Raw genomic sequence first — 22941 nt, forward strand, 5'->3', positions numbered from 1 at the left:
AGAGAGTTTGTGTTGAACAAATGACACGTTAATGGTTTGCTCTGCATGTCAGAACGCTGTCACATCCAAAACCTAAAATCTGCAAGTGCAGAAGAATACGGAGAAGTCTAGTAGATTACTTGGAGATGACACCAGAGGACATTTGAGTGTGTGAACTCAACTCTTGCCTATTCCGTACAGAGGACACTGCATTTGGCCTTTAACTTAAGAGATAATCTCTTCTGAATGCACTAGGCTGAAATAGAAAGCTCAGATTATAAATCTGGTCAATTTGGGGAGGAAAGAGTATGAATCCCACTGAGGGACATTGTTAAGTGCGCAGACTCCGGCACTCTTCACCTTAAGTGCTGGTTGTAAGAGTCCGAACAGGGCTTCCACTGAGCATTGCATTAKACACAGAGCAATCTGGCTTGCGGCATACAAACTGACATGTTAATAAGTTTATAGAAAAAGATCCACAAAAGCTGCTACATAAATAATGCAATCGTATTGCCTTGTTTTAAGCACAAAGTCCTACTATCCTAAACTAAATCCTTCTACGCATAAACTTGAGTTAATTTTTAAGAAAACTGTTTTCCTGATGCTTTTCAATAAAACATACACGAGAACAACATTTTACTCTATATAAAAATGATTCTTTATCATAGGCTTTCACTCAGCTTCAGACAGAGCTTTGCTATGGACCAGTTCTAATTCTCAATTACTTTAACATGGAGTTTTGCCACTGACATGGAAGGCAAAGTCTTTCTCTACTCCCTTTAATAGTTGGGGTAGGTTCTTAYCCAAAATATCACTGAACTCAAGAACCTACGAGCGACAATGAAAACTGGGGTAAGGATATGGGGCCCTATTCATCTGTTTGCTCCTTAATTAAAACCTAATTATCACATCTTTAAATTAATGCGTTGTTGAATACTGTACACAGGAGAGTTGTTTCTTAATAATTAAGTTATTAAATCATTTTTTTCTGCTTCAAGATTTAAATAACTTATTTAAAATCTATTTCTAAAAATCCACAAAAATCCAGGGGCTTGAGAATTTTCCATTAATGYAATTTAATTCACTTTTTATACACAGCATATACTTGAAAGGAAGGGCTTATTATTTTTCTTCCTTGCATTTCCATCATGTGCATGCCTAAATCTGTCATCAATAAGGTSGTATGTCCAGTACTAACTATGAAATTCTGGAAGAGCTTACAGGCTGGTACCAGGATGGTGTGATTCACAAAGTGAGGTCAGAGTTATCTCCTGGAAATGGGGTATTCTAAGGTTATTGGCAGGAAATGGGTATTCACAACTGCTAGCTAAATTATTTTTAAATTTAATGTGCTGGAGAGAGTGGGCAATTGGCCAAATTCTCTCAGCAACATAAATGTAATTCTGAAGCGACTCCATTGACCCGAGCACTGAAGTAGAAATGTGAATCTATTTTTATCTTAAACGTATTGCAGCCTGTCGCATTAGTGCTGTGATCCTGTCAGATCCTACAAGTAAACAGGGTCAAGATGTGTCAATACACAGATGGGAGATTGCCAAACAACCTCTAAACATGCCAAGGAAGAGGTGTTGGTAACTCTACAGTCATCACTTGCTGRGCATCAGTCTTCAGGGGCTTTACCTGTGTGATCTGTACTTGAATACAAACGTTCCTGTTACCTTAGCTACGTAGTGCAAGAAGCCCTAAGAGACTCACGTAAGGCTAAAGCATGCAACTTCCTCCTCCTGTCCCCTGTGTTGCCAACATAACCCCAAGATGCCACTTAATTCTTCTTTAGGTTATACTTTAAAGATTGCTATCCTCTGCTGTCTTACCRCTGTAGTTAAGCTGTTTGCACAAGCAGATCCCATTCCATTTCTGTAAGGACAAGGTACCTCACCAAAAGATCTATTTCTTGAACTACATAAACCAATAAACATCATTGGGACTGCAACAAGATAGGAAATGATCACACCACTATCTCAGCTACCAGATTCAAGACAGAGTATAACTTGAGACAGACAAGAATCTCTTCGGCTGGTGTGCAACTGCGTCCCAAACCAAGCATGCGTCCCGGGCTCGCAGTGCCCACTTCACCTCCGTCCTGACCATGTGCATGGGCAAGCATGGGGAGGAAGGAGGAGCGAAGATTCATCCCGAGACACCTGCATCAACTTCAGGAGAATTTGTCCATCCCCRGGAAGATGGGGATCATCACCACATCACAACGGTGCCCTTGGTTCCAGGCCACATGGAAGTAATACTCACTTATGATCCCAAGCAAATAAGTTTACATAGTTATGGTGGATAGTCAGGATTCCTGACTGGATCTTCAGTGAAGACAAACTGAATTTATTCTTTATGTGATGTTAGGTGGCAGTATGCTGCTATATAAAAGACCTGATATGCCTTCTACCACTCCAGGAATATTTGGGATATTAACCCTGGAGACTCAGCCACAGTACAACTTTCCATTCTACTGACCTGAATTATTGCTGCAGTCTTAATGCATGTTGTAGGCTTTGTTTCTTGTCCCAAGCTTTCGTTTGTCTGAACAGACAAGCTRGGAGGCTTCACTACAGTGTAGCAACCTGAGAATATACCATTAAGCATACAAAGAGCTTTGCAATCTTTTGAATTAAATGAAAATAAGTCAGATGCTATTAGTCAGTAAAGATGCTTAAGTAGAAGATATAAAAGAAAAACAAGTCAGAAAATTCTCTTAAATCATAAATACCTATGTTTTGTTCAAGTTTAAAACACAGCTTGCACAAAAATAGCAYAACATACCTATTTTGGTCCTTATATGAAGCAAGCTGCTACAAATTACCAAAAACACTTGTAAGAAAAAATGTAGTTTGTAAATACCAAGATCTCTTCTTTTGATAAATGGAATAAAACGAATGCTTCACTACTTTGTGCTATGCTAAAAACCACCACTAATCAGTGTATGAAGCTACATAAATACCAAGCTTATTTCACTTTCATTTTTGTACATGTTTGTTGGAAATCTTGGCTTCTCATAGAGAAACAAACCTAAACACTCCTATGTTTTTCAACAGTTTTGAAATTGTGTGAAAAACGGAAGATAATTTAAGGCAAACATTTTCTATAAAAAACAGTATGGATAAAAACTTGATTTTCTAATAAAGATTCAGTTCTACTCAAACACTTTTAACCAAAATGTTTCAAAATTGCAGAAATGTTGCTAAAACCATGATCAATCAACACTGCAAAGCTTCCTTTAAAGACTTCTAATACCAGCTCAAAAATGATGCAGCCACATGACAAAGCACAGATCTGGTATAGACTCACTCTGCCAGCCTGAATTTGATCAAAAATTTTGATGGGTTAATTTTGTACCAGCAAACTGCATACTGGATCAGGCATGATCTGGCTGTACCACTCAGACTTTATATGTCAGATCAAGTACCACGTGCCCGTCGACAGCCTGCACAGAAGCCCAAAGCTAGGGCAAAGCTCACATAGCGTGCTTTGGCTAATTCAACCAAAAAGGGGATCATGTGCTCGTGCCCGACCCAGAGCATGCTTGTCCTGCTGGGTGATCCAGCAGGGCACAGGTGCTAGTAATTGTGAAAATGGCACAAACAGTGAAGAGTCCCCCAACCAATAGGTGTTATTTCTATATTCTCATTCACAGGACACTTTTTGCAGTAGCGTTCACATACGTGAACTTACGACTTTGGTCCGTGTGGACTCTTGCTCCGCTCTGTTGGATAATGCCCTACATGCCACAAYGTCTGACAACCAAAAACTCAAACGCATGTTAAAACACACCTTTCTCACTTAAATCTGACTCCTAGATTTACTTTTAGGCCACCAGCCCCTCGAAGCGCCTCTACAGCAGCAGCAGTTTGCAGCCCCAAGCCAGCGCAGGCAGAGCGCAGCACATCTTACCGCATGCATTGCTCTCTGGCGAGCAGGGGACAAGCTCCAACCAGAAACCATGTCTTTGCTGTTGTGCCTTTTACCCACATGAAATGCCCAATCTGTGGGAACGCTGAGGCTGTGAAACTGCAGTATGCAGAAAATTACATGTTCGCTATCTCCATTATAGCAGGCTGTCATCTCTCAGCGCCGCGCAGCCATTAATCATCCAGCAATCATTCAGCCATCCTTTCGGTGAAGCATTAAACTGCGGCCCTTTCTGTCTGTCTCTGGTGATCATCCAGGTGGAAATTAGAAATCCCAGAGTGCTTTTCAAAAAGAACAGGGGCCAACCTGGGTGACCCGCAGTAATAGAAGAGAAAACCTGCTTCCATTGTCCGCAGCTGCGTGTGAGCCACCACCGAGGAGACAGCAGGCACCACGTTCACCTACGCGGCCGCCGCTTCTCCAGCATTTAACACGTTCATCCGCAGAGTGGCTCGGGACACCTTGAGTAGGAAACACGTTTTGGGAAATCAAATTCTATTATGCTTTACAGCATGCAGACAGGTGTTTTCAGCCAAAAATTTCACAGTTCCCTCATGATTCAGTCTTAAGAGAGTCTCATCCTGGTGTAGTGATTTGCATTAGTGCTTATCTTCCTGAAGAGAAATGAGTAGGTGCTCAACACACCATAAAACATATGCTAATACTGTTGGGTAAGAGTCATTTAACATGCACAAGTGCTYGCTATTGTTGGTTTTTCCTCTCTTCTTTTACTGATCCTCTTGTGGTTAAAATTACACTGTCCACATTCTCTACACGGCCTAAAGTCCCATTCTTCCTTTTAGGGCTTCTAGATAAAAGACATTCRGGACCTAGATAATCACCTTCTTAACTAGATTTGATCTGATTTTGAGGTCATTTTCATGCATTAGCTTAAAAGAATTACAACACAATTTAATAATAAATTCTGTTAACATAACTTAGCCTTGAAAAATTGCACTTACATTGAACAAGTAATATTTTTAATGATTTATTCACTGGAGCCCTATTCTAAATACATTTTAATCCATAGTCAATGTCCTTAAGCACATCCAATCTTTAACTGGAAAAATGAAATTTAAGAATAAAAAAACAACAACAGTATAAGGGCGGTGACCGCCAGAGGCTCCCTCCATCCTACATGATTCTGTGTGCCCTCCTACCTGCTTGTTTGAAGACATTTGGCAAGTACACCAATGTGTTTACAGGATAACAACAACTTTCCCRCCATGCTTGCTACCATGTTATCTAAGTGGCAAATGAGCAAACAGAGCAGTAGTCAACTGGATTTTTACTTCAGCTGCAATTTTTTTTATCATTATTATTATTTTTTTGCAAAGTTGTATTACACAGGGAAATGGAAACAGAGGCATAGCCACATGGAATAAGAATAAGGCATAGGGAAGTACCGTTACACGTTCGTTGGACCATCTCTCTCAAAAGCCTCATAACCRTAGCTGGATTGAGAAAAAGAAATGTGTTTTTATTCTCTCTCATAGCTTTTTCAAATGTACAGATTACATGGACTGAATTAATTTCTAATTGTTCCCTGATGTGCACTGGAAGGCAAGAGTCTGAGCATAGCTTCCACAATCCTGAAAATTTGAATGCATGCACGCTTAATTTCRTAGACCACAGACATGATGTTGGAAATCACATACCATTAAGCTCTATCTAACCTRTATGTAAAACTGGTAAAGTTAAGCACATACGTCTATTGGGGTGGTAAATGGACTTAAGAAGCGGAGAATACAAAGACTGTGAATGTGAGGTGCAGATCTTTATTTCATTTGGTAACACTGCTCCCACAAGCACTAAGCTTTCAACTATGTACTGCAATAAGTATTTACAACATACATTGGGCAATCGCATWTTTCTTTTTTGTTACATCCTCAGCTCAATAAAAAAAATTGCATAAATAGTCTCCAAATGCAAATCTATAGAAAATGACATCTGAAATACCACAATATTGGAAGTTAGAACAAACAACAAAATGCACAAAGTCAYACAGAAAGCCAAGGCGAAATCATCACGGAAACAGAAGCATATTCAATGACATTGGCCCAACAGCYTCTTAGTGTTAAAACTGTAAGCGTCCTGCCTGCAGAGAGCAAAAGGAAAAGACCTGCTACTCCCCCACTTGATACATCGCCGGTTACTTGACCAATGATTYATATCAGGTGCCTAACGTACCCACTCTCAATTTTTCTGCAATTAAGGAGGGCAGGGCAAGCCAGTGACAAACGGTTTTCCTACAGTGCTTTTGGCTTTAGCTATTATCCCTTAGATATCTTTAAACTAATTCATCCCTTTTCAGATTCCCAGGTTTGGGTTGATAAATCAAGTGAGACCTGTGTGTGCTGGGAGCTGATTACAGGGTCATTCCTCAGCAGAAATGTTTGACCATAGTTTCCCAACTTCATATTTTATCTAGCAGCTGGTGATGTATCATCACTAATCCAAATGCAAAGTATCAGGAAATAAAAGAAGGAGGCACTGTTTATAATAAATCACTGACAGGGAAAGCTTGACCTTTTCATTTCCTACAAGGTATTTCATTGTTAGACCACAGACAAACAGAATTTTTCATCTGGTGCTTAATATGCATCAGAAGAGAACAAAGGTTTATAAGAGAAGAAGAGTAGGGTAGTATCTCCACTAGAGGACACTTATCCTTCCACAGATCAAAAAGACAATGTTGTTAATAATACCTTTTTCTTAAGGATCCTCTATTCTTCTTATTAGATTATAATTTAATGATAAAATGCRCTCCCTTGCTTTCAACCTGAACGGAGATTCAGAGACTAACTCTAAAATGCTTCTTTAAAAGTATAAGCTATTTTTAAGGAAAAAAACTTATCTTTGAAAGCCAATCTAAATGACTGACATTACCATAACATATAAACATACAATGATAACTGTTGTTATTAGTTTTCAGACCCCAAATATTCCTGCCATATGTTGTTACTGGTACTACAACTGTGACTGCAGATGGGAACACTGTTAAGACGGGATGTAGTGCAAACACCTAATAAAAAATTTCCTACACGAGGAGCCTTTTAGACACCAAGAATTACACATTGGTACAAAGACAACATGATTAACTGAATGCCTTTCCTACAAAAACACCCATTCAGCTGAAGCAGCCCCTCCGTCCATCCCCCTAAGCCATACTCAGCTTGTGCAGTACCCAGCTACGAGGTTCAGCTCCAAGGGAAAGAGTAAATGAGACACCTTTGCGGCCTGGAAGGGTTTAAGCCCCCTGYGCTCGGTTTGCAGGGCTGCCGTGGCTGGAGGCGACACGGCAGGCTGGGATGGGGCCATSAGCACCCCTTGGCTGCAGCCGTACGGTTTTGCAGAACGGAGCCTTGGAGGAGCTCGTGGATGAGAGGGAACAGGAGGGCACAAAAGGCAGCACAACYTTCCAGCTCAGCAGCTGTACACAGGCAATTCTGCCCCTGATGCTCATTTATRCACTTTATCCAATGAACATAAAGCTATATATAGTTTCAATGCTTATTTCTCTTTGCTTATTTAGATTTTAGSTCTACCCTCTTCTTATTTGCCAACTGTCCGTTAACACAGATGATTTTCCTCTAGCTGCTCCACCAGTTTCTGTGTCACAATSTCAAAATCAATAATCCTAAATACACCTTCAAACACACATATGCAAATACAACCATATTAAACCAACTCAGGATCATGGCAGCAAGTCTCCTGCACCATCTCTTTTCCTGTAGAGAAACATACAKAGCTGTGCACACAGGCCAGAAGTTGGCTTCAGGTTCCTGAAAGCTGGCAAGTGTCTGTGATTCTTTCTCAACTGGTCAGTTAGGAACTAAGAAAACCTGAAGCCACCTATGCTTCAGGTATTTACCAAGCAGAGCATATGCATTCAGCCTTGTTAACTGAAAAGTACTTAGTACCAGGGTATCTAAGCATCTCCACAGCCTTTGTTGTTAGTGCAGAGGTATTTCTGTTCACTTGTTTTTCCCCCCAAAAAATCATACCCCCAAAGCTTTATCTGGGCCTTTAATGGACCCTTTCCTTCTTGGGTCTTCAGTTGGGTAACTGAAGGTATGGTATGAAGGTTAGGTATGTTCACCTAATTTAATACACTAAAGAGCACCAACAGAGATGTTTTACTGTGTCCTACTAACACTTTTTTAAAGCGGTCTGGACACTAAGATGRTTGAGAGCTGATATCTCCAAGGGCACCATCACCCTCAAAGCGACCACATGAGAGTAGGACAACGCCTTTGCTCCTGCTCACAAAGTTGGAGGAGAGTCTGAGCTTGAGGAAGTATCAGCCTGGCCTGCCCAGCAATAAAAAWCACTGTGCCACAACCTCTAGGTGTTTCTGTTGAGCCTGTAATGCCTTCAACCTCAGCATCTCGCAGGGCTCTGTCATGTAGCTACTGCTAAGCTGCAAGGAGCTTTTTTTTATTTGCCAGCATCTTAATGTATTTTACTATCATTAGCTACTTGTTCTCTTCTCACACAAAACAGGTTTAGAAAATCTATTTTACTAAGAGCTACTATATCTAATTTGTACGAATTTACTAAAGCTTGTCAGTCACACTAAAGCATTTAATCATCTGTGACATTAAAATAAAACACTTTAAARCCCTTGGCACACAGCATTCCTGTTAAGAAAGTACTGCAATGGTATTCAYTCTGCTGGCAACTCAGAACATAGCAGCAGACAAATTACCTTGAAAAAAATACAGTCGTCCTCATAAAACTTCTGTGCTGGTCAGAGTTAGAAAATCTTGGATGATCCTTCAAAGAACAGCTTATTCCCACTGCAATATTTGAGACGTTTCAGCTTTCTATGTACAGCAGCGATGCAGGCAGAGAGAAGCTATTACATAGTCAATACTATGGTTTTCATGTAATTAGAACCCCTCACTGCCCATAGGGATGCAAAAAAAAATCGTAAAGAACTTTATTTCTACCTTTATATTACTACTGAGTAAAGATCTGAACACTTAAATTAGAGGAATTATCTCAAGGGGAATATCCTTCTGCTCTCCGATGTTATGTCTGCACCAGAGTAAGGACACTTARAAATGGTCATTTTACTCCTCTCCCCCTGCCTTCCCTTTAAAAAGGGAAAAAGAAACTGGAACTGTCATATTCACATCACTCCAAGATCTAGGCCCTAGGATCATCACCAGATACAGCGAGACTCTGAATTATATACGAGTTAACAAAAACGGGCCTTACGCTGTATAGTCTAGTGCTAGGAGCAGAAAACCGGCAGCTGCCTTGGGCCCCGCGCTACAGCACGACAGCAAAGCCCTGCACTTCCAGCAGACCCAAGCGGCTGGCGACAAGCYGGCCCCGCGGGCAGCAGCCTCGGGGCTCCCGCCCGGCCCGTGCCTCTGCTCAGTTAGGTCACGCGCTGGATTACRGGCTTCACAATAGTATGGCAAGTCTTCCTTAAAAATAAAAAAGGACAAATAAAAGTTAAGAAGTACATTACTATGATTTAATATGCATTAAAAATGCACAGCCCTAAACATAACTGAAGGTTTGCGTAGCTGGCTATCAAACACCATGAATTCTCTGTGAAYATATTGGAAACAATACTGTTACAGCTAAGTAGCACTCTAATTTTCTTTCTTTATGTGCACAATTTCCATTACTGTTGCTGGGAATTCTGTTCATGTATTAAGCAAGGAATAAATTCCTTAATTTTCAAATGACAATCTTGTCTTCAGAGAAYAGAATCTCTCCTTCACTTAATTCAATTGGTCTCTCTGAGAGCATCCCTAGAAAAACATAAGTCACTTTGTAAAAGGCACCTCTACATGACAGCGGCAAAAACACTTCCCCTCTTTTTAAGCATTAAAAATGTGCAAGGCAAAACCAAAAAGTATGCAAGGAATGTAGTAASGCAAAGGGAAGTGCCTGGAAGCTTGCCAAATTCCAAGTTAGTTTAATTTAGGCTTTACTACCCCAAGGCCAGGCCAGGGATGAAGACTTGCACGTCTCACTTCAAAACGCACAGCGCGCTCGCGGGCGCCAGCAGGGATGGGCCTTCACGCGCCGCGCCGCTAAGTCACACGAGCGCCCGCCACCCGRCGCTACGCGTGCCAACAGCTCGCTCGCGTCCCAAAAGCAAACGGACAAGTTCTGGCAAGAAAAAGGTTCATCTAGCGCTGTTAAACGGAAAGCAGTCACTTTTCCCTTTGGAAATTCCTGGAAAAACTCATGGAAGYGAGGGAGTGCGCTAAGGAAACGTTACTGTAGGTGTGCACACCGTGCACGTGCGCGACCGGCCCGTCTCGGAGGCGGGCAGCGGGGCAGCCGCGGCCGGTCCCAGGCTGGGCTGCACGGCGCCCGCAGCCCTCCGGCAGCGCGCTCCTCTGCTCCCCCCTTCTCTCTTCCAGCCCGGTACGGATGAAAATTCACTGCCTCTCCCACAGGTAAAACTGGGAGAGGCCAAAGAGCAGAGGCAGCGCCGGGAGGAGCGGGAACCAAACCAGGTCCTTTGGCACCCTGGCAATTGCCCAGGAAAATTCTTGGCATTTTCCTCCTTCCCAGCTGGGAAGCAAAAACAATTAATATTAATGGCACACAAACATTGCGGGCATTCCTAAAAGTGCTTCCTACAGGAAAAGTTTTTCTTCTTCTTCTTCTTTAATTCTGGTTTAACATCACCGCCCCTTAGTGCCCCTTCCTCCCCCCAAGGAGAAGGGTTTCCCCCTCTGCCGGCAGAGACAACCAGCGACCGCTCKGACACGCCACACGGTTTTCCGAGCCCTCCGAAAGCCTCACGGGGTTATCACAGCGCCCGCCCTAACCGCCAGATTCCCCCTCCCTCAGGATCGTGCCCGGGGAGTTCCTTACTCAGGAACGCTTCCCTGAGGTCACGAGCAACGAACGCTCTGGCGCCTCCAGCTCCGCCGCTGCAGCGGGCCGGGAAGCCCAGCAGGGAGGCAGACGCGAGGCGCGGCGCTGGACGGACACAGCTGGAGAAACAGCCGAGTTCTCCGGCCGACAAATCTCTCCTCAAGTGACCTTGTGCGTCCAAAGTTTGCGCTTTTTCCTGACGATTGTTTTAATAGACTTCTCCTCCGGGAGTTTCTTTGTTTTAATTTGACAAACAAATCAGCAAGCTTGCCAAGAATTAAGTGGTTTCGGAGGGGGGGGGGGGACACCCTCCCATCTCCATTTACAGCATCCTGTACCAGTCTAGTCATGCCTGTATTTTTACTGCAMTTCAGAAAACCTGTATTCATCCACAGACTGCCTTTCTTCAGAAAACCCTAACAGGTCTTGGTCTCCTCTGCCTCTCTGTTTGGCAAAACAAAACTCGCAGAAGAAAGAAAATGACACGGTAATTAAATTCTCTCTCTGTTTTAAAGGGACAAGCAGTTTCTGTACTAATCTGCTCCTTGCAAATTCAAGGCAAATACAAGGGAATTAATATTGTACAGTTTTTGCTAATGTTCTAATTATAAATTGCTGKCTACCAAGTGAAAACTAGGAACAATGATACACAAGACGTTATTAAAAACCATTTACAGTAACAGGAAGTTAACAATTTCTATCCAGAGGATTCTGCTATAGCAGATRGGATTACACTGCAAAAATAAAATCTCCAGTATAATTCTCCAGTTCTTTATTCATCAATCCTTTCAGGATTAAGAAGGTTTTAAGTCACGGTAATTGGGAAGGGGGGGATCCAAACCTGTGGGTCCTCTCAGCACTGAGTAAACCCCAGCATACTCCATAGGTAAACAGTGAAACTTAATTAACAGGTCAAGAAAGTAATCTGAGTGATTTTTGTAACAACTGTTTCCATAGGCTCCGAGGGAATATTAATAGCAATATTCAACACAGCACCCATRTTGATGACAAGCCAAGCGTGGTACATTAGGAAAACTAATTCGGGAGGCTTATTCTGAGTATGGATGTCCCTTCTCCAGTCATTCAGACTTCTGTGGATTTTGTTTCCTGGGAAAGCATAGCACAAAAACCCGCCATTCTTTCTACACATCGACGTTTCCTACTTGGACAAAACAGCGTATGGCAGTCAGGGTGCGCTGCTGGTCAGCATGCAAAGGTGACTGATGGCAGATAGAGGCCGGYATTAAAACGTCACACCAGAATTACTTTTCGCTTAGTGTATATAGCCTGGCGTTAATTCCAAGGAAGGATTACAGCTGTCATACTCTAACTCATGATTCAGGTAGTTCTCTTGCAGCCTGTCTATAGGGTTCAGCTCTAGAGTCCTCAGACCCTCTGTCTCAAGAGCAGACCCTTCAAGCCTGCAGAGGCTTCACGTTGTGCGTGCTGCAGGTTTTGTGGGACTGGCTCTAAAGATCTGGCAACACGATGGGCTCAGCTACCACCACCTTGATCTGCTCACTAGATCTACCTCTACAATTCCATGAGGAAGGTGAMTAAAACCCTCACACAAGCCTTCATCTGTTTTAGCACACTGAAAAGTTTTGACCTAATCACCAAAAAAAAAGTTAGGAATCCAGTTCTCGGCACCTTAAGGTCAAAAAGTCATACGATCATTGAAGTGAAGAAAAGGGCAACAAGAGAAAACAGGTATCTAATATTAGAGCAATTTTGGATCAGCAAAGCCATGCTTTTCATAGAGACACGTTTGTAAGAAACATGCACTTTGATCTTTATCTGATCAACCATTAGCACTAAGGAAGATGATTCCGGGTGGTTTTCCAATTACATAAATCGCTTCACTTATTATAGCACATTTATTCCTATTTATATTGTCCATATCCCAAGGAGAAATTCAGATGCCAAGGAAGGTACTCTAAAAGGCACTACGACTACCCTTGGTTCTCTGACACTGATACATTTTATAGAAAACATACATCAAATTACTTGCACTAYGCATGTTCTTCTACAAATACACCTTTCCACCTAGACTACATCTCCCAAGTCCCAGAGTCTCGTCATTTAGAGAGGAAAAAACCAGAGCATCTTGCAAGATGCCTCTCTAGACCTAGTCACTAAATGTGCCTGTGAGCACAGCATCAACATGGAGACAACAGCTCTTATGACACATYATTGTAGCTTATCTACACTGAACTTCATTCTTTTCTGTAGAAAATTAGCTTGTTTTAAAAACAAAAACTTCAATTGAGAGTATACTTTTTAAAATTAATTATAGTTCAAAATTTCTTGCCAAATCAGTGCCCATGTAGATACTCACATGTGTAAATAATGCTGAAATCTGAAAAATATGCACGTCTCTACCTCTAAGAATGCAAGTGTCAAATCAAGCTCTCAGCCAGTCACCACATAGAATAAAGACGCATGAAATTAAATTCGTTGGGCTCAATCAGTAAAAAGTGAGCTCAAATTAATTATGTAACTTTAAAACACATTTAGGCATATGGTTTGTTCAGGGAGGTACATTTTGTGCACTGTCTGAATCTAGCTGAGAGAACACATAAAACATTCATTTCATTTTCTCGTATGTGCTCATTTAGTACAATACATTCAGCCATAATGATGTAGCTAACAATTTTATGGTCTTGTATGATTCATGCTGCAAAGGATACCATGCCACACTGAAACCTTTTTATTATCAATCACTGGGAAACACAACCTTGAAGACTGGCATTAATTAAGAGGGTAAGGATTTACAAATGCTCCTGCTTCATTCTCTAAACGTAAATATTCATGGAGGCATCTATGGATCACTTCTTTAACCAGAAATTGATATTGGAAAATGAGAAGTTGTAGAGGAAATAGTAATGTAATTACAAAAGACTGTTGTTGCTTTTTTAAGCTGGAATACTTTCTAATCTTCCTTCTCCCTTTTCTTGAAAAAACAAAACACCACAATAAGAAAGGTGACAACAAATGCTGATTTCCTTATTACAGATAATATAGATAGATAATTTCTTAAAAATAGTTTAAGTACTGCAAATAAGATTGGCAGCAGCCAYTGATGACTTGGGTAATGAACTTGAAACTCCTTACTCCTGCAGAGAGTCAATACCTCATCAGACTGAGGTAAGACAAACACTTCTCTAAACACAGATCTGAAGAAAGCACTGAAAACTTGAAGCTTTTCCTCGCTTAAAACAGAAGAAAACTAGGTTTTAACTACAGCAAAGCACTATTTTCTAGGTCATCAAGAAGCAGATGTTTTTTATTTAACATTTCCATAAGTAAATAAAGACTGCTGCTGGTGATAAACATGCAGGCAAAATGGCTTAAAACATCATCTCCACAACTGTCCTGAAGGTAAGTGAACTTGAACTTGCCCATGCTTGATTTTTCATGTTTAAAATCTCTCAGCTAACAGCCACCAAGGAACATCGATTAAAGTCAAACCAAATTGACTTCTTAGTTCCTTTGATTTCTTTCTCTTTTAATGCTGTTGACAAGATTAATAGATGATACAAAAATACCTTTCACTCTCTGCAAACCCCTTGTTGATCTGTTTTGTCTTTATTATTTTGTTCTAACAAACATTCCCCAACTTCTGGAATTCATCAACCTAAAACATCAGTTAGTGTTTTCTATTCTCAGACCAGTTCTTATTAGCCTAATACATTTAGTGAAAAATGCCTATGAATATACAGTGTGATTAAATAAAAGTATGTTCTGGCCTTTCATGTATGAATTCTGCTTGGGAGAAAAATTGCAGTGCTGCTGGACAGCACATTTGAATTTTCTTCCCTATCACAATTATTTATTATTTCTATTAGCTAATGTTGTTTTACTCCTAATTATGGGTAATTAGATGATGAGTTGTCAGCACACTCCATTCACTTATAAGCTTCTACATTTAATTAACTCAAGATGGTTTTGAACATTTAAATGTCAAAACAACATTTAGAAAACAGAACATTAACATGTTGTTCATTGAACTGTACATTATAGAATGTGACTTACAGAACCAAAGGTTTCTGTGTGATGACAGCTCTCAAATTCTGCTTGTAGAGGGTCCAAATTTGCTGTACATTTTGACAGCTTTATTACAACRGCTTTGGGCTTAGCAGGTCACCTGTTACAGAGCTCATGGCTGACTTGGTAATATGATCTACTGCAGAGTTTGGCAGATAAGGGAAAAACATTTCAGCATCATCACCAAAAAAAGCATCTATGAAGTCGTCTTCAGTCTCCATTTATTTTAATGGGTTCAGCATGGGCAAGGTTTCTATCAACAGAAAATGGAAAAGAAAGATAGAATCAAAACCATCACCAATCGAAGAAGTCTTCTAGATGGAGAAACGTTTAAAGTGGTGAGGCCTGCACATCCAGAAACCTACTTGCTGGATTACGTGATAAATGCCAGCACAAACATGCATGTTTCTGTCTACGTTTCTGCAAAAATCTACAGTATGATGGTCAGAGCTAGCTGGGAGGAGGCTGATGGGATTTTTCAGAGAAAATGAGAACCTSCCTACCCACAGTTTAGTATTTTTTAACACTACTATCTTGCCTTTCTGGAGAAGCACAYCACAAATCTATCCTTCGAAAGCCTGACAATCCGTTCATCAGGCATGGGGAGAGGAAAGCTCTGAGAACTTCCCAGTAGAATCATCTTTACTAATTTTCTTAGTGTTGTAGGTTTATTACAAGAACAGAGTAGCTAAAGTAGTATCAAAAGCAGTATTTCAGTCCCAAATAGAGACATTTTTCCAAAACYTATTGATCATATTTTCCTCAAAAGAGTATATACCAGAGATTCTTATTAGTATGATACTTGAAAGTGCTTGACACTTACAGTAAAGTTCATTTTTCAGTTTGCATTTCTTTCTAAACCACTCAACCATCTTCATGTTACATCTTTTTATTTGTTCTATGAAAACATAGCATAGTCTTACAAAGCTTAGCRATTGATTAAGTAAGCGTAGTTCTCTGTTTACAGCAAGGGCCTCAGTGTCTTTCTCCTTGATAGCGCAAAACCTCATAGTGAAAGAAGGGGTTAAGGATGCCAACTCAGCCAGATGGGAAGGATCTCAACCACTGAGCAAACATGGCTCATTAGGAATAGGGAAATGGGGATTTGGCCTTAGGTGCCCTTATAGATCCTCTTAGGAAGGAAGAGGGTAGGGGTAGAAGAGGAGCATGGTTGTCAAAATATACCTGGGAGCACATACCTTCCCTGAGACAAYATCAAGTTTGTAAGGGACTGAGCTCAGGCCGGTAAATTCTAAGAGTTAATCCTTACACCTACATTGGCCAAATATAACCAACCTACAATTTCAGGAGCTGATTGAACTGGGGTTTTGGGGGGGTTTTTTTTGGTCGTTGTTTTTAATTGGTAAAATCTTTTTTCCAGTACTGCAACAGCTCCACACCTAAAGACAGCGAAGGTACTTCAGGGAGGCAATGAAGTGTGCTTGAGATGCTGGGACATCAGGACTTAAGTCAACWAATCTGAAGAGACAAAGGCTCATCCCTGCTTTAGGGTTATGCCAGAATCTGGCCACTGATGGTGTGTCTCCAAAAAATCCTGGCCAGCAGCAGAACAACAGACAATGAGACCATAGAACAGAAAAAAATCAGTAACAACAGTAATTATTTTAAAACGTAATTTCACACCAGAAAACATGGAATAGGGCAACTGAAATGTTGGAGGCAATATCCAATGAGGAATTATGAGAAAGACTTTTGGAAGAAGACTTGGAAAGGCTTGTGAGCTTCATGCCTTGCTGTACAGCCAGTTAGACCACTGGGCAAAGACAGATTCTTGCTTTGTAAGCRTCAAGGCTCTGTACTAGCAAATGGTAGCTTTGAGTTGTCCTTACCCTTACTAACGAAGTCTCACTGTAAGAGACTCCGCTATTAACGGTCCCGAGTTAAYGGGATCCAGCCTACTCTGTCAAAGTTTCAAAGAATTCTAATGCCAGAAATTCTGTTACTGGGAAGGTTTTCTATGACAAAATCTAATCTATGGTCACGTTTCAGCCAATATATTCATTCGCTTAAATTTCTCACAAAATCATGGTCCACTAGAATGCAACTTTACACAATACCRAACAAAGCAGCAAAACCAAAATCAAGTCACCAAATATATTTCCAGCATTGAGTCAAGTCATACAAGTCAGTTCATACATATTCCAAGTTGCTCAGCATTTGTTCTTTCGCCTTTCTGAAATTTATCCTACTTTTCAGTGTGACAAGCTGTAGATGTTTCTAGTTACATGTTTTTGTTTCAGTGTTGGGAGACTTTTCAYTACCCTTCAAGTCAGAAGAACTGTTTTCTACTGCACATGTCCCAAATGTCTGAGTGAAAGAATGCTGCCTTCCTTCTCTGGAACCAAAGCTAGAGCTTGAGAGTCAGCACAAATACCAATGAAAAAATATTACTGAGAATTTGGGGTGTCTCAGACACCAGACAGAATAACTTTAAGGTCTATAAAATAAACACAATTTCCTTCTGTAGTACAGTAGGCATTTTTCATTACCAGTACAGTTTTGTTGTAGCTGAGCTGTGTTTTGGTACTGAGCATCAACAACATGACAGAAACATTTCAGTCTTTTATTCTCTTTCTACAAACATGAACATCACAGTAAACCTAAATGACAGGTACCTCCACATAYGCTGGTATTCAATCGGTCGGGTGCAGTTTGAATACCACGATGTCCAACTGAAGCAGTAAAAGCAAGCACCTATTAACTGCTTCCTTTGATTCCTCTGCCAACCCAGTGCAAGCTACCTCAAAGGATAAGTAGCATTAAAAAAAAAATGACAAAAAATTTATTATCCCCCCCAAAAAAGGTACTCTGAAATATCTGTTTACACTTTGGATTTTAAAACAAACTGGCCCATCATGATCTCAAAGGTTTTCTGTGTCTCAAAGACAATTTAAGATCTCCATGTAGCTTGAGGAAGCTTAAAGAAATACAGCATCCAGTGTAGCATTTCAGAGTGTATCTGCTGTACAAGACAAAGGTGAAGGAACAAAGTAATCATGATCAACAACCTTTCTAGCTCTTATTTATGAGAATTCTAATTCATTTTCTCTGTATACTCAAGACCTTTTTTATTACMAACCAGAAAACACAGTTTTCAAAGTTAACTTCACTTTACAAAGAAATTGTAATCTATCCTAGAACATAGGGCCCTACTTCTGCATTTTCCAAAACCAGCAATTTTTCACATATTATTTTCAGTCCCCCAAATTTTCCGGAATACAGTGGGGCAGAGAGCAATTTGTAGCTACAATGTTTGTGGCTATGCATCTTCCTTTCCTCATAACATTTATGTTCTTCATTCTTTCGTGCAAAACCAGCATTTTTCAAATGAATGGACTGAGAAAGCTAAAGTGCATGTTCTGCAGGATGTATATGAATTTGCACACACACATATATGCATGAACATATACAAGAGGAAGTCTTGGGCAACTCAGTAAAGTTTTTGGCTTTGCACTCTTTGAAGCTCCATGCTGTAGTTAGACCTGCCARAAGCTGAACCATCAATAAGACTGAAAAGAATTAAACATAAATACAGAAATTCTCAGAGGCTGGTATATATCTTGGAGAGCCTGAAWTGGCCAATGAATTTCAGCTTGCAGAGTCACTATACCATAATTGCATGGTTATGAACTTTTACTAGCAGATTGCTCTCTTCCACCCTGCCCACTTTTAAAATCAGCACAGGCCTGTTTCTGCTCCCACTGAAGCCAATGGCTGTGATCCAGCTGCCTATTCCCGGCATGYGGAGCAGGAGCAGATCCCATTGCATACAGTACAAGCAGAGGAAAAGTTTTGTAAGAAAGAGGCCTTACTGCTCCCGTCAAAATGTCTACACCTAAAATAGTCCTCGTTTCCATCGAGAATGCCCTGGGATCCTAACATGCTTCTTAAGTGGATTGTCTAGGAATTCTGCATGGAGAATAACAAATGAATTTCCCAAAACACAAAAAAATCCACCTACATCTGAGCTGGTGGCAATGGTGCAAGTTTGACAGAGTTACGATAATGCTGAAAATTCACCTCTTAATTCTGAGGTTYGTATTTGGATAGCATTGACTATATTTCTCTAACATCAATATATTCAGTTGAAATTATCCTTCAGGCAGCCACCAGTTCCTCTTCCATAAAAGAGGAAGGGAGTCCTGATCTTGTCTAAAGTATTTTAAATCTTTCAGAACATAATGGCACACATAAATAATAACTGGTCATGTGTGTTTCAGCAGTCACCTCACCTCAGTGAAGTATATGCAGAGTAGTGTCAAAGTAGTGGATACTGCTGCTCTACAATACTTAAACAAATCATTACTACTTTGGACACAATTCTCTATGTTAGCACTAACATTTGTGGCTTGCAAAAGGCATTTCTCTACACTTATGCTTGGCATTCCTATTGGAATGCTAATGGTGAGAAATCTTCATCTAAAGCAGCTTGTGCACAACAGTTACAGCAACCTCCTGCTCCCCTGCCTACGTCTGACTGACAAGTTGACTTTTTCAGGGATGACTGGATTTACGCACCTCTACTGTGACTCAACCCTCCCATTAAATCAAGAAGCCTTTTATTAAAAATACTAGCAGTGCACTTACTTTTTACTTTCCACACCAGCAAAACAAAGATTTCTACAGAGTATAATACTTCCCAGAAGATCAGATTGCAGAAGTGACAAACCAGAAATGACTGAGAAGCATGTTAGACTTGCAGAAAACGGTGATGCATTCCCAGAAACAAATTCCAAATCCATACCYACCATTTAGTGCCTGCAATCAAATACAGGTGCAGCTGCGCAACAGTAATCAATGGTGGATACACACAGATGTGCAACTATCCAGTTTGCAAACAAAGAGCGCACGTGTCAGGAGCACGGACGACCGCATCTTCSCTTCAAAGAGTTTAGTACTGTACTTTGGCACACAAAAACATACATGCRTTTAGGAGGCTCAGCAGTGCAAGAAACGATCATACACTCACTAATCAAAATCCAGCTGAGGCCTTCTTTGAAAATTTGGCCCCAAATGTTAAGCAGTGCCTGGGGGCTGATTAAAATTGACCTCTCCAGGGCATAGATCACACAACACTAAGAAAACAAGCTTAAGAAACAGAAGCAAAGACTGCTGTTCTCTGCAACTTTATTGGTATGAAAACTCTTAAGACGCCAAACAAGGGGTGTGTTGCGGGGGGAGACATTAATATCTGAGGAGAGAGATCAAAAACTGTTAACATTCCTGGCACTGCACTGTGGCATGTGTATCTTTATACTTTTAAACTTACAGTTAAAAAAAAAAAAAGACAGAGAGAGAAAAGAAAAAAGAAAGAAAAAAGAAAAAAAAATTTCTCTGTTAAATCAAATATTGCCACATGTTACTGATTTTACATTTGCTGTCCTAAGATCCAACTTAATTTAGTCTGCACTGAACATTTCTGATCTGAACATTTAATGTGGCAATGTTTTGCTCTGCCCAGAATATTATCTGAATGTTAAACATGAACTCAATTTATTCATCAGAACATGGCAAGCATGATACCAAAGGTCATTTTGTTTATATTGTCCTCTAACTCCATAACTTATGGCCTGCTTCTTTCATCTTCAAAACTCAGAACACTCAACAATATTGGATGTTACAGTGTGCATAAGGGAACCAGATTTTTTTTTTTTTTTTTTTTAAAGCATTTTTACTTGGAACCAGGGGGAGAAACAACCTTGTTTAGCAGCAAGGATTAGCACAGAAAGCATGCTGCACATCTGCTGCATTATAAACTGGTAATAGATACTCAAGAGAAGCTTGCCGTGCTATGAAGGATGTATAAGAAGCTATACAGATTATGCCTTACTATTCACAATACAATTACGATTTTGAATTCTTTAGAGCAGATGCTGACTGATCTTGGTCACATTCATACAGAATCACAACCACGTAAGCATTTTGCATACAAAGCACAGCCACAAAGCCCTCAAAGAATCTGAGAGCCAAATTCTGATATTAATTACCCTAGAAGAACTCTGACATAATATCACATGCAAATGTGTCTCTCCTGTTAGACACTCTACCAATGGCAGTAAGATTAGCTTAGAAACTCATTAGTCTTCCTTAAAAAGCACCATGCCCTGCTAATATTATTAAAGACCACCACCACTGAAAATACCCATCTTCCTCTACCACCAAYACCCAAAGACGGCTTCAACCAAAAAGAATATATCAACACAAAACAGATAAGCAGATAGATGAAGGAAATGTTAACAGGAACATCTATTCCAAAACAGGCAAATCATTCTCTTTCTCAAGTGATAGAAATATATTTGTTCTTTACTATTTTTCATTACTTCTAAAGAATTATTATGGAACTGCTCTGTTCCAGCAGCTGATAACTCTGTTAATTCATCACTCAGTTTGTTCAGATGTGAAATTTTTCTATTTAATGAATTGCTAGCACTTTCACACACTTGGATATTGAATATAACAAAAGAAATATCCATCTGCTAATGCACCATCAATAAAATCTGAAGAAAYAGAACCAGTTATTGGCATGTTGGCTTTGCAAATCAAGTCCATAGAAACATTCGATATGTTATTGAAACTTCCCATCAAAACACACAATAAAGAAGAGACTGAAGAGAAACAATTGGTTCAAACTCCACCAGAAGGAGCACCTTTATATAAAACCCAAAGCAAAAACAACCTAACGCCACAGGGAACCATCTCCAAAAGCGCTGCCCCGACAGAAGGCAGGATAGGTAGCAGGATGCCGACAGCCAGCAGGTCAGAAGGACAACTCCAGTACAAGGCTGAGCAAGGGGCTGATCCAGAAAGGCTTATTCATGAGAGTGGGATTTTCTAAAGCTTGGAGCAACGGACACATTAYGGACTTGAGTGCAAGACTGTCAGAAGTACAACGCATTGGACTACCTCTGCTTTCTCTGAAGTCAGTTGTAGTATTAGCTCTGATTTCAGTGCCAGAATCAAGCCTTATGCCCCAAAGTGTATATCCATAATGACAACTTAGCRCATTAAGGTTATAGTTTAAGCATGTGTATTAGCAGATCCCACAGCTATATTTCTCTCCTATCATGTATATTTTATGCAAGTAGTTAGTGACCTCAGCAGTTATTCACTCAAAAGCTTACATTTTTAAATTGTACAGATACAGCCGCCTTAAGCCTAATAATTTCAAAGATTTTTTTTTAAGTGACAAACAGACAGACATAAGCATGTTAATTGACAGAGTACCCTAGTTACCTCCATAACACATTCTTATGTCTTATATACAGGTAAGTTTCAAGAGTGCATTTCTTAATCTAATGAAATATTTATCAAATCTGAGATCTAAAGTGTACATATTCAATTTTTTATGCATACCTTTACATGATTCATGAAATTCACCCATAATGTGAGTTCTTTTCATTAAATTTTGGGTTTATATATCATTGTTCCTTCCCCTTCCCCCCTTTAAAAAAAAAATATTTATATTGAAATGACAGATATCATTCAGGTACCTTGAACAAAGTAGTTCTTACCTTTTGATGGAGATCATGGACATCTGACAGCTGCAGTAGGTTTCTCTGTAAACAAACAAATAAATAAATCTAGYATAATGCTAAATTTGCTATAAAGTACAGTGTGTTACATTACATGAATTAGCTTATTTATGAATAGTTTCTTTGTGAATATGCCTGGAAACAGCCAGCCCTACACAGAACATCAGACATTAAAAGAATACTCCGAATGTTTATAGAAATGCACTATTTTCCTTAATCCAAAACAGGTATTGAAGTTTGTTCGGTTTCTTGGTCAAATCTGAAGTTTYATACATCTTAAAAGTCGGATGGATTTTCAGTCAACAGCACATGCTTATAGACAAACAATTAGGTTTGCGTTACAATGTGCAAGTATGCATAATTTATTGATCAGTTAATAATGTGCAACACAGGTAAGCAGCTGGCTTTTGGCATCGTTTTGCAGGACACAGCATGGAGAGCGCGCATGCGGAAGCTCCCTCATCACTCGAGAGGCCCATTGCCTCCGCCCCASTCGAGCAGCAGTAACGGTCCATAAGCGGTCCCACAAGTTACGGGTGAGCTGCACGCATGGCTCCGTGTCCTTCCA

The 22941-nt window shown here is 40.2% G+C and overlaps 1 long non-coding RNA gene across 1 annotated transcript in view; it reads right to left on the reverse strand.

The window, feature by feature from the left end:
- Window positions 1–22386, reverse strand: part of LOC146596543 (uncharacterized) — a 230489-nt gene extending 208103 nt beyond the window's left edge. The window contains exon 1 of the long non-coding RNA XR_014895733.1: window positions 22353–22386. This is a non-coding gene — a long non-coding RNA (uncharacterized LOC146596543). The remainder of the gene's footprint in view (window positions 1–22352) is intronic.
- Between the last annotated feature and the right edge of the window lie 555 nt (window positions 22387–22941).

This window comes from Rhea americana, unplaced genomic scaffold (genome assembly GCF_003343005.1).
Source record: "Rhea americana isolate MKP2758 unplaced genomic scaffold, rheAme1 scaffold_20, whole genome shotgun sequence".
NCBI classification, from domain to species: domain Eukaryota; kingdom Metazoa; phylum Chordata; class Aves; order Rheiformes; family Rheidae; genus Rhea; species Rhea americana.